We start from the raw sequence: 11,467 nt of genomic DNA on the forward strand, positions 1-11,467 counted from the left end.
TTTGCTTATTTATCTTAACACTCACATGTTCAAATACTCTAGAACTCAATAAATTAATCTCTATTAGTCCTCTACTTGGATTATGTAAATTTATTTTCCAGCATTATAGTATGCTGAGTTATGAGAATAACTCTCAAATTTCCATTTTTTTTTTCATTTAGACACATCTAGTAATGCTCATGGCTTTCTTCTTTGTCTCTGCTCAAACATAAATTCTGGGAGAGTTCTGAGCACAGAATCAGGTGTTAGGGATCAATCCTGGGTCTACTATGTTCAAAGTAAGGGCACTATCCATCTTTGTTCCTAGATTTATATTTTTGATTCAAATTTCTTCCCATAACTCCAAATTCATATATAATATTTATTCTTACAGATAATGCCTAATAGGCATCTCAATTGTATCAAAAGGAAACTGCTTATTATAACTTCATATTTTGTTTATCAAACCTGTCATCTAAATTTTTGTTCAAATAGAAAAAACTCATTTTGTTGTTATTGTTGTTGGTTTGGAGGTGGTACCAGCAGTACTTAGGGATTACTCCTGACTCTAAGGGATCACTTCTGCTGGTGCTCAGAGAACCATAAAAAATGCCAAGGAGGGGCTGGAGAAATAGCATGGAAGTAAAGCATTTGTCTTGCATGCAGAAGGATGGTGGTTCAAATCCCGGCATCCCATATGGTCCCCCGAGCCTGCCAGGAGCAATTTCTGAGCATAGAGACAGGAGTAACCCCTGAGCTGATGGGTGTGAACCAAAAAAAAAAAAAAAAGCCAAGGATTGAACATGCAAAACTGCATGCAAGGCAACATCCTTCCCTTTGTACTATCTCTCTGGCTTCAACATCTCAGTATTTTTTGAAATTTCTAAGGCAATGAATCTGTCTTCACTTTCAATTAAATAAAAAATTAACATCTCTGTCCAGTAACAGGTTTTTCTTGTTGTTGTTGTTGTTGTTATTTGACTTTTAGTTTGTTCTATTAAATAATTATTCATGTTGTGATCCCAGAATGTGACTTCACTAGAAAACTCCACACAATAAAGCCCACACATTTAATTGAAGGTTAACTCCTATTCTTCCACCTTTACATGAGCCAAATTTTACATTGTATGCTAAACTCTATATACTTTAGTGTCTGGAAGTTCTTAAATGGTATCAATCGAGATAAGAGAATTGAAATTCCTTTTGAGTGGACGGTATTCTATGAACTAAAATCCTTCAAACATTATTATATCTACACTATATCTACACTAGACATTAGACTGTTGCAGAATTAAGTGGCTTTTTCTACCAAGACTATATACCCTTTAAACTCACTTCAAAAACTAATTGCCTCTTTCTAAAATTACTTTATAGCTGTTTTTGTTTATTGAAATGTATAAAATCCAGATAAACTTAACATTTAATCTTCATTAAAAATAAGTGTGTATTAACATCAAAGATATAATTATTCAGAGATTCTCTGTATCAGATGAAATTATCAAATTAGATCTCTTTAAAATATTAAGGTATAGTTTATGTTTATAATTATATATGCTTTTCATATTTTTAATTCTTATAAACCAATATGTTTAAGAATTAAATGCTACTATAATAGAGGTCAGGTGATACTACAGAGGGTAGCACAATTGACTTGCATGTGCTCGATCAGGGTTTGATCACCAGCCCATCAAAGAGCCCGTAAAATCCTACCAGCAAGGAAGGAAGAGCCAACAGGAACTCTAAACTCTTAAGCATGTAGCCTAAAAATATAGAAAATAAATTAATAAAAAAAGACAGCTCTAATTGGGTATATATATTTTTAAAAATATTTGATAACTTTAATAAAACCAATTTAAAAATAAAGAATTAAAGTGCAGTTGGGTAAAAATGTAAATATAAAGATAGAATAGACATATTAAACACCCAGAGTTGCATGAGGTTTCCTGAGAAACACAAGGAATGATTTTTAAGCTATGAAGCAGGAGTTAGCCCTGGATATCACAAAATGTAGCCCCCAAAATAAGTGAAAAAAATAAATTATATCCTTAATGAATTATAAAAGAAAAGTAATTTCTATACATTTTTTCTGAAGAAAAAATAAGTTGAATTAATGCTGCAAAGTTAATTAACACTACCTTTAAAATTTTAGTGATTATTATCTGCTTCTTACAATTATTTTCTCCAATTTTTTTCTTTATTTACCATTCCTTCATCTTTTATTTCCCACAACTTTAATTTTCTGCTTTTATTATGTGTACTTTTCCATTGTATCTATATTTGGGTGCTTCTAAGAAGACTCAGGAGGTCCAGGGGTCACTCTTGGTAATACTAAGCCAACGAGGCCCAAGATTTAAGCAGGGTTGGTGAACAGTATTTTTACCCTTAGTCAAAATGGCAAAATGCAATATGTGTTTAATATATTATTGTTAAAATTATATGCTTTTGTGTGAGTGTTTGTCTGTTTTGGCAATCACTACGTGGTGTGGCTCTCTGACTCTCACAGTTTAAAATTTTGACTCTTTGTGTCGAACTTGTTCGCCACCCCTGATTTAATGAAAGGGCCTGTGGATTTAGTCCCATATGGGTCCATCATACGTGAGACAAGAGGGTCAAAGTAGCTACATCTATATCCAGACACTCTTGGTGGGAGTTGTGGCTTCAAAATCAAACTTGCGTGCCCTACTCTCTATGTCATCTTTCCAGCCCAGACTTCATTTATTATTTTACTGATAATTAATGCTTCAGAATTTTTATAGATTGTAAATTGTTTTATTCAAAAAATAAAAAAGTCAAAGGATTGCAGGTGTGTAGTTACTCATTTATTATATTTCCAGTAGACTAAGACCCCAGGATTCTTATTTTGAAGAGTGATATGTAATTTTGCTTTTTGAACATCACTTCAGATTTCAAGGTCTAGAGATTTTTGAGAAGAGTAATAAATTATCTAGGTCCTTGAGGCAAAAGACAGCTTGAGCTCTTTTACAGTTGAATTAGATCTCTTAGTTTATAGCATCTAAAATTGTCCTAGTACTAAGTATAATTATGAAAAACTCCATTATTAAAAAGCATTATGGACTAGAATTCTGCTGTATATCAAGATTAGTGCAAATTATACCATATACCATCTACTTAATATGTTAATTATGGGTATTAAGGGTAGATGTTAGATGCTGCAAATTCTAACCAGGATGCTGAAGATTCTGACCAAGATACTGTTTAAAATTTATTCTATTTCTTCTAACTTTAATCTACTCAAATGATATTTTACATGGTAGTATATTGTGATTAATGAGCATTTTAAATAGGATATTTAAATTAAAAAAACGTTAAGCTATTTAAAAATCAGGCATATGTTCTTTTCTTGTTAATTACATCCTAATGGAGTATATTTACTATGATAGTCATGACACACTTCTAACCATGAGTCTGAGTATGTGAATATTTGTTGATACCAAAAGCTTGGTTTTAAATCCTTAGTGTTCTTTTATTTAACTTTCTATTCAAAAAATCTCTAAGCATGGTTAAGAAAAGTCTCATCAAACTTAATGAGTCTCTAGAGTAGAGGTCCTCAAACTTTTTAAATAAGGCCCAGTTCCCTGTCCCTCATACTGTTGGAGAACTGGACTACATTTTTTTTAAATAGAAGATGAACAATAGTTTCTTATATCGTTTGTTTTGTTTTGGGGCCATACCTGGTGATGCTCAGAGGTTACTCCAGACTATGTGCTCATAAATATCTCCTGGCATGGGCGACCATATGGGACACTGGGAGATCGAATTGCAGTCCATCCTAGGTCAGCGCATGCAAGGCAAATGCCCTACCCTTTGCACCACCATTTTGGTGCCAAAGATGAACAATAGTGAGCTGTAGTTTGAGGACACCTGCATGAGACTGAGAAGAGAAGTTGAGAGACAGAGAGAACAAGAGGAATCAGAAGGTGCGGTGCAAATCCTACACATGCACATTGCAGCCTGGGATGAGTCTGCCAGGGATAAGCCAGCTTCGACGCTGAATATGCAGCAGCAGCAAAACCACCTGGCTGTCCTTATTAGTATCCTAAACTTGCCACATGGTGCCTGTGAGCCATCGTATGAAAACCTCTACTAGACCTCTAAGTGATATGCGCTTTGTGATTAATGCTCCTGTGTTTTTATATAAACATTCTATTACTTCTCTTATTTTTTTTGTGTGTTAATGTGTGTATGTGCCGACGAACGTGCATGTGTGTGCATGTACCACATTAGCAGTATTCAAGGTGTACTTTTGAATCTTCACTCAGGGATAATTCCTGAAAATACAGGACACGATATGTGGTGCAGTGTATCAGCCTGGTTGGCGACATGAAAAGTCAAGAATGTAACTTGCTGTACTAGCTCTATGGTTCTTGACTTGATTTTCATAGAGATGGTTCTTGACTTGATTTTCATAGAGATAGTTGTTCACAGATAACTCTGCAGGTTGTAATCCCTGCATCTCCAACATATTTTTCTGCAGTAGCATAATAGTTAAATATATTAATTAATGGATGTATGCATCTAAATTTGAGCATTTTATTGTGCTTTATTTACAATTATTTTTACTATATTCCAATGATCTAATGTGATGTGAGTTAGAGATTGTGGAAAGGTATGTAATCTAAACTCAGGAATCTTTAGACCAAAATAATAACTTGAGAGGACAAGACATAAATTAACAGTAAACTTTCTGAAGCCATGCCAAGTGGACACATGTATCATGTATATATTCTCAATGAAAGTGGTTGTTTAGCATATATGCATTGTTACTTTACAATTTATTTTCTAGTTTAGAACCCTCTAGAATAGATACTCACGTCTCATTACTGAGGTTACTTATTGGTTATTTTAGAAACTGCATAGTTTTTAAGAAAATAGAGTTCCCCAACAATGTTTTCCATAAAAAATTAATTTGCACTATTGTAGATGCTTTGCACAATATATAAAATTCAGAAATGGCTACTATATATGCCAAGATTTATACAATGGTTGTATTGAGTCTATATATCAGACATAGGAAGAAGCAATATTTCAACAATAAAATTGAACCTTAAAGCAGTTAAGTTCCTCTCTTGCTTACTATCAATATGAATTTAATCTGAAACTCCTCATATGGTTTCCTGAAACCTACCAGAAGTTATCTCAGAGAGTAGAGCCAATGTAAATCCTGAGTACTGAAGAATGTGTTCCTGGTTAAAAAAAAAACAACATAACACATATAATTTGAGTATAAATTATCTAGACCTTACTTACATATATTATATTGTTGGCATATAAATCTTGCACCAATTTTCTAAGATATATATATAGTTTAATTAATATAAATGTTACTTTAACATTCAAATTTCTAGTTTTTATTATTTCTACATTTGCTTTTCTTTTTTAATGCATTTTTATTTTAACACTATGCTCATAAGGTTGTTTATATATAGTTATTTTTTTCACAGATAGTTTTTCATGATTGATTTACAGTCATAAAATTTATAATGATCTTCATCAGTGCATATTTACCTCCACCAGCCATTTCTTTCTCATCCTCCCTGCTACCTTTTTCCTCCCACTTACCCACCCACTCTCTTTTGCCTCTGGTGAGGGTATTTTACTCCTCTCTCTCTCTCTCCCCCTTCTCCCTTTATCTTTCTATCTCTCTCTCTCCTATTTTCTTTTGTGATATTGTGGTTTATTCTACTGAAAATTAAGGGGTTCTATGATTGTCCTAATGCTGGATCATAAAGAAGCTCAATTTCCATTTTTCTTTGAGGGTAGGCCGACCCAGTCACCCTCAGGGATTACTCCTGGCTATGTGTTCAGAAATCTCTCCTGACTCAGGGGACAATATGAGATGCCAGATTTCGAACTCAGGTCTGTCTTGGGTCAGCCACGTGTAAGACAAACGCCTTATTGCTGTGTTATCGCTTGGTCCCTCAATTTCCAGGTTTTGAAGGAATATGCATATTGGACTACCAGAGAGGTTGGACTACCAGGGGTCTCAAATTCAATTTACCTGGGGGACTCAGGAGGCAAAGTCGGGGCGATCCTTGAGTGCAAAGTCAGAAGTAAGCCTTGAACATTGGGGTGTGTGACCCAAACAACTAAAACAAAACAAAACAAAAAAGATTCCTCTAGGGCAGGGCCACAAAATATTGTACGGAGGGCCGCAAACGGCCTGCGGGTTGCGAGTTTGAGACCCCTGGCACTAGACAGTATTCCCACCAACAATGAATGAGATTCCTTTTCTCCTCTCCCCACATCCTTGCCAGCTCAGAAATTGCTCCTGGCTTGAGTGGACAATATGGATCGCCAGAGGATCAAACTACGGTCCATCCTAGGCTAGCCTGCACAAGGCAGATACCTTACTTGCTATGGCAAGTACTTACCGCTTCTGCCACTGATCCAGCACCTCTTTAATCCATTTTATTTGACTTTTTTGCATGGTGTTAAAAGAGGTCTGAGTTCACCTTTTTGTATGTAATTGACCAGTTTTCCAACATCACTTGTTGTAAAGGTTTTCCTGTGCCATCTTATATTTTTGAACCTTTATTCAAAGATTATTTGGTTGTATACTTAGAGGTTAGCTTTAGAATAATCAAGTCCCATTGATCAGTGACTGTCGTTATTCGCAAATCATGTTGTTTTAATTATTATTGCTTTAAAGTACAATTTAAAGTTGGCAAAAATTGATGCCTCCCACTTTTTTTCCCAAGTATTGATTTAGATATTAATGAGTAATTATTGTTACAAATGAATTTCAGCAGTGTTTGATTCATTTTTTTAATAAATTTTATGGGTAACCTAGGCAGGGTTGTATTAAATCTGTAAAATGTTTGGTGAAGTATTGCCACTTTAATGATGTTGATCCTACCAATCAAGAACAAAATATGTGTCTCCATTTCCTTGTGTTCTCTTTTATTTCTTGAGGCAGTGTTTTAGTTTCCTTTGTATAGGTCTTTTGCCTCTTCAGTTGATCCCATGGTTGTTGATTTTTCTGAAGCACAATTGTTAATGGTTAGTTTTTGTAATGACTTTTTGTTCACTTTTTATTTACATATAAAATTCCATGAATTTTTGAATGTTAATTTTGTAGTCTGCCACTCTACTATAAAAATCTATTGTTTTTAGAAGCTTTTTGGTAGAGCCTTTAGAATTTTCTGAATATTGTATTATGCCATCTGCAAACAGTTTTAGCTTGACTTCTTCCTTTCCTATCTGGATACCCTTGATGTTTTTTTTTTTTTCTTGCCTAATTGCTATGGCAAGTACTTCAAGTACTAAGTTAAATAGGAGTGGTGAGAGGAGGCAGAAAAGGCTTTTAGTTTGTACTCATTAAGTATAACATTTGCCATGTGTTTGTGGTAAATATAGAGAAAAGTTCTTTCAATTTCATTGTTGAGGATTTTTATCACAAAACTTGTCAAATGCTTTCTCTGCCTCTATATAATCATATTGCTTTTTTCTTTTATTGGGATGATTCAATTCATTGATTGGCTTACATATGTTAGACTATCCATGCATGTCTGGCATGAACCTTACTTGTTCGTGGTGATGACTTTCTTGATGAGCATTTGGGTCCTATTTTCTAGGATTATGTGGAGATTCTTCTCCGTGTTTATCAAGAATATTGGTCTGTAGTTCTCTTTTTTGTGGTATCTCTGCTTTTGGTATCAAGGTGATATTAGCTTCATTTGGGAGTGTTTCTGTTTCTTCATTTTCTTGAAAGAGTCTGAAAAGGATTGGCAATAGGTCATTTTGAAAGGTTTGAAAGAATTTGCTATTAAATTCATCTGGGCTTGGGTTTATGCTTTTGAGAAGACTTTTGATTACCATTTTTAATTTCCTCAATAGTGATATGTCTGCTCAGATATGCCTTGGGAGGTTATAGAAGTTCATAAATTATCTATTTTTCTTGGTTCCCTTGTTTTCTGGCAGAGTTTCTCAAAGTAATATATGATTGCCCTTTGAATTTATGTAGTGTTCTTAGTAGTCTTCCCCTTTTCATTTCTTTTTGTTTGTTTGTTTTTTGTTTTTGTTTTTTTTTTTTTTTGGTTTTGGGGGTCACACCTGGCAACGCTCAGGGCTTATTCCTGACTCTATGCTCAGAAATTGTTCCTGGCAGACTCAGAGGACTATATGGGATGCCAGGATTCGAACCACTGACCTTCTGCATGCAAGGCAAATGCCTTACCTCCATGCTATCTCTCTGGCCCCTCTTTTCATTTCTAATTTGATTTATTACATTATTATCTCTTTCTTTGTCAGTCTTGCTACTGATTCATTGATTTTGTTTTTCAAATCTATCAATAATTGTTTCAAATATTTTGTTGGTCCCTCAATGTGTGCATATATGTTTAGGAGTGTATTTTCCTAGTGTACATATTCCTTGTTTATTAAAAAATGTTCATCTTTATCTCTTATAACCCTTATAAGCTTAAAATTTGTGTTGACTAATATTAGTATGGACACCCAACTTTTTAAAGGAGTTTTTGTTTAGATTATTATTCCCCAAACTTTGACTTTCAGTCTATGTTTGGTCTTACTATTCCAATATTTTTCTTGTAGGCAGAAGAATGTTGGATTCAACATTTTTGATCCACTTTGCCACTATATGTCTCTATTATATTTTATCTTTCTTGCAATTTCTCATGTTCTATATATCAAAGGAATCATATTTTAAGGATCATATAAACTACATTTTGATTTAGCTTTTATAATAATTACTTTATCATTCTTATTAATGGATTCATATAAAATATCTTAATTCAAGAACCAGGACTACAAACATGTTTGTAATGTTTGGGTTTCAGTCATAAAAAGTACAATCCCTTCACCAGTGCAACCTTCCCACCACTATTGCCCCTCATCTTCATCCTCCCTCACTCCCTACCTGTCTTCAAGGCAGGCTTTCTATTTTTCTCATTCATTTCCATTGTTACGATAGTTGTTACTGTAGTAATTTCTTTAACTGCATTTACCACTCTTTGTTATAAGCTTCATATCTTGGGCTAGTTCTTTCAGCTCTCATCTCTATTGTCTATGGGTATTATTACAATACTGTCTTTTACTTTTCTTAAATCCCATTGATATATGAGACTATTCTGTGTGTGTGTCTCTCTCTCCTATGCCTCTTACTTGGTGCATTTAATCCATTGACATTGAACAAGATGACTGTCATGGAATTAAGTGTCATTTTATTGGACGTTTGTGTTGTTTGTTGTGTTTAATATATCTACCTTGACTTAGAGCAGAGTCTTTAGCTTTTCTTTTAAGGTTTTGAGTCTATAAAGTTTATGAGCTGTTGTTTTTCTGTGAAGTTGTGTATCCATTCTTCAAACATAAATGAAAGTATGGCTGGGTGAAATACCCTTGGCGAAGCATTAATTTCATTTTTTCTCACTATATTCCATCACTGCCTTCAGGCCTTGAGAGTTGCTTGTGATAAATCTACTGTAAAACATAAGGATGCCTCTTTGTATATAATACCCCCCTTTTATACTGCTGCTTTCAGTATTTATCCATATCTATCTATCGTTCTCATCATTGTGACTATAATGTGTCTTGGGTGCTTTACTTTTAATCTCTTTAAGCTGGTACTTTGGGCATCTAGAATATGGTTGCATGCATTTTTACAAATTTTTCAGTAATGTCCTTGACTGTTGATTCTTAAGGGTTTTTTTCCCGAGTCTCTGGGACACTAATGATTTTTATTTTTTGTCCCCCCCCCATTCACAATACAGACCAGGCAAATGGCCAGGGTTGAGATGTATATGGGATGCATTAACTATACCTCCTATTTCTATACAGTCAGTGTAAATACACAGCCTGAGGTAAGCATTGGGAGGCCTTGTCTTTTCATATATATATATATATATATATATATATATATATATATATATATATATATAGTGTGTGTGTGTTAAGTAGTTCAAGTAGTTTATTGAGTTTATTCCAGAGTTTTAATGTCTTCTGTGGATTTTTGAAGAGTTTTTAATTCTCTGGCTAGACTTGTCTCTGTTGGAAAGTTTTTTTTAATTTTTAATTTTTAATTATGAGAACAAAGATGCAAAGAAAGAGGACAAGGTAAAGTTACAGTGGAAGGACAATCACCCATAAACAGAATTTTCAGAAGTCCCCTTGCTGATATCTTAACTTTGAATTTTCAGCCCAAAAACATTAAGATAAATAAAACAGAACCCATGTACAATTACTTTGTCCTCAAGTCTCCAGATTGTAATACATTACAATATTTCTTAGCAGCACACAAAGCAATCTTAAAGCCATAAAACTTATGTAACTCCTTAAACATTAAAGGCATAGTATTTTTTACATTTCCATGAACATGCATATTAATTTAAGTTATCCTCAAAAGTTTTATTGTTTTTTTTTAAGGATTAGAGTCAAAGGAGCACAGTAAAAGCAGTTTTAGAGTGGTAATTATTGTTTGCATAGGCCCACCAAATATGAGGGACATGGAAAGAAAAAATCCTTGGTGTAAATATAAGGAGATCATACCCCTGAAATTTCCTGGCATAAGACCAACTATAGGCTCCAGGCAAGCTAGTTTGTCCAATCCAAGATATTGTCTGTAGTGCCAACACACTTATTTTTTACAGTCTCTGTTGTTGGTATCATGTTTCAGTATTAAAGATCCTGGAATCTGTATATCCTACGTTGAAGTCGGGATGTGGAGCATCCTCTAGTTTCATCTCACAATTAAAGGGCAATGCAGAGAGTCCTGTCCTGTAAGCAGGTCATTGTTGTTGTTAAGTCTTCTCAGTGTTAAGGGAAGTCTCTTTTTAGCAGGTCGATGTCAGAACAGCGGTAGGGTCTTCCCTGGTAGAGTATTGCTTCCAAATGTTGTTATAGATAAAAGTGGATGTTTCGTGGATGGCTTCCCTGGTTCAGAGATGAATGCAGAATGCTCATTCTTCTGAGGCCTGTGCCAGGTCATTATGTCAATGTTCAGGGTCTAAGGTCCCATTACACTACAAGATTTGTATGTTCCAATCTCTATTAGATAAGATCTTATTTGTATGTATAGAATTTTTCCATTTTAATGTACCTATGCAAACAACGAACAATGCCATGTGGCGTTATCGGCGCATATGGGGGCCATAAGAACAAGTCCAACAATCCCCATGACATGGTTCAATCATCTGCATTAAACTTGGGGACTCCTTCACCAAAATTCCTTATTGAACAGCTCACAAAGAGAAGAAAAGATAAAAAGTGGTTAGAATCGTCACTGTATAAGAGAATATTTAGTAAGACATATAGCTGTCAGAGAAAAAACACATAAAATATTCAAAAGACATACGTGTCCATTTTATGTCTTTTGAAATAGTTGGGGGTTGTTAGATCCAATGCATGGCTTTGGTCTGTGATTAGGATTGTGCAGTTCTGAAGTTAAAAAGAGTAATGTGGGTTACTGATGGTTGGGGTGGGGGGTGAGAGAGTTAAGGAGTAAAAATGAGCTTTA

The 11,467-nt window shown here is 34.4% G+C and overlaps 1 non-coding gene across 1 annotated transcript; it reads right to left on the bottom strand.

Moving 5' to 3' along the window:
• Positions 1 to 9,697: 9,697 nt before the first annotated feature.
• LOC125995596 (small nucleolar RNA SNORA51) lies at positions 9,698 to 9,832 on the bottom strand. Its single transcript, XR_007491093.1, has one exon. It is a non-coding gene; the product is annotated as a small nucleolar RNA SNORA51 (small nucleolar RNA).
• Positions 9,833 to 11,467: the final 1,635 nt, after the last annotated feature.

This window comes from Suncus etruscus, chromosome 17 (genome assembly GCF_024139225.1).
Source record: "Suncus etruscus isolate mSunEtr1 chromosome 17, mSunEtr1.pri.cur, whole genome shotgun sequence".
Lineage (NCBI taxonomy): Eukaryota > Metazoa > Chordata > Mammalia > Eulipotyphla > Soricidae > Suncus > Suncus etruscus.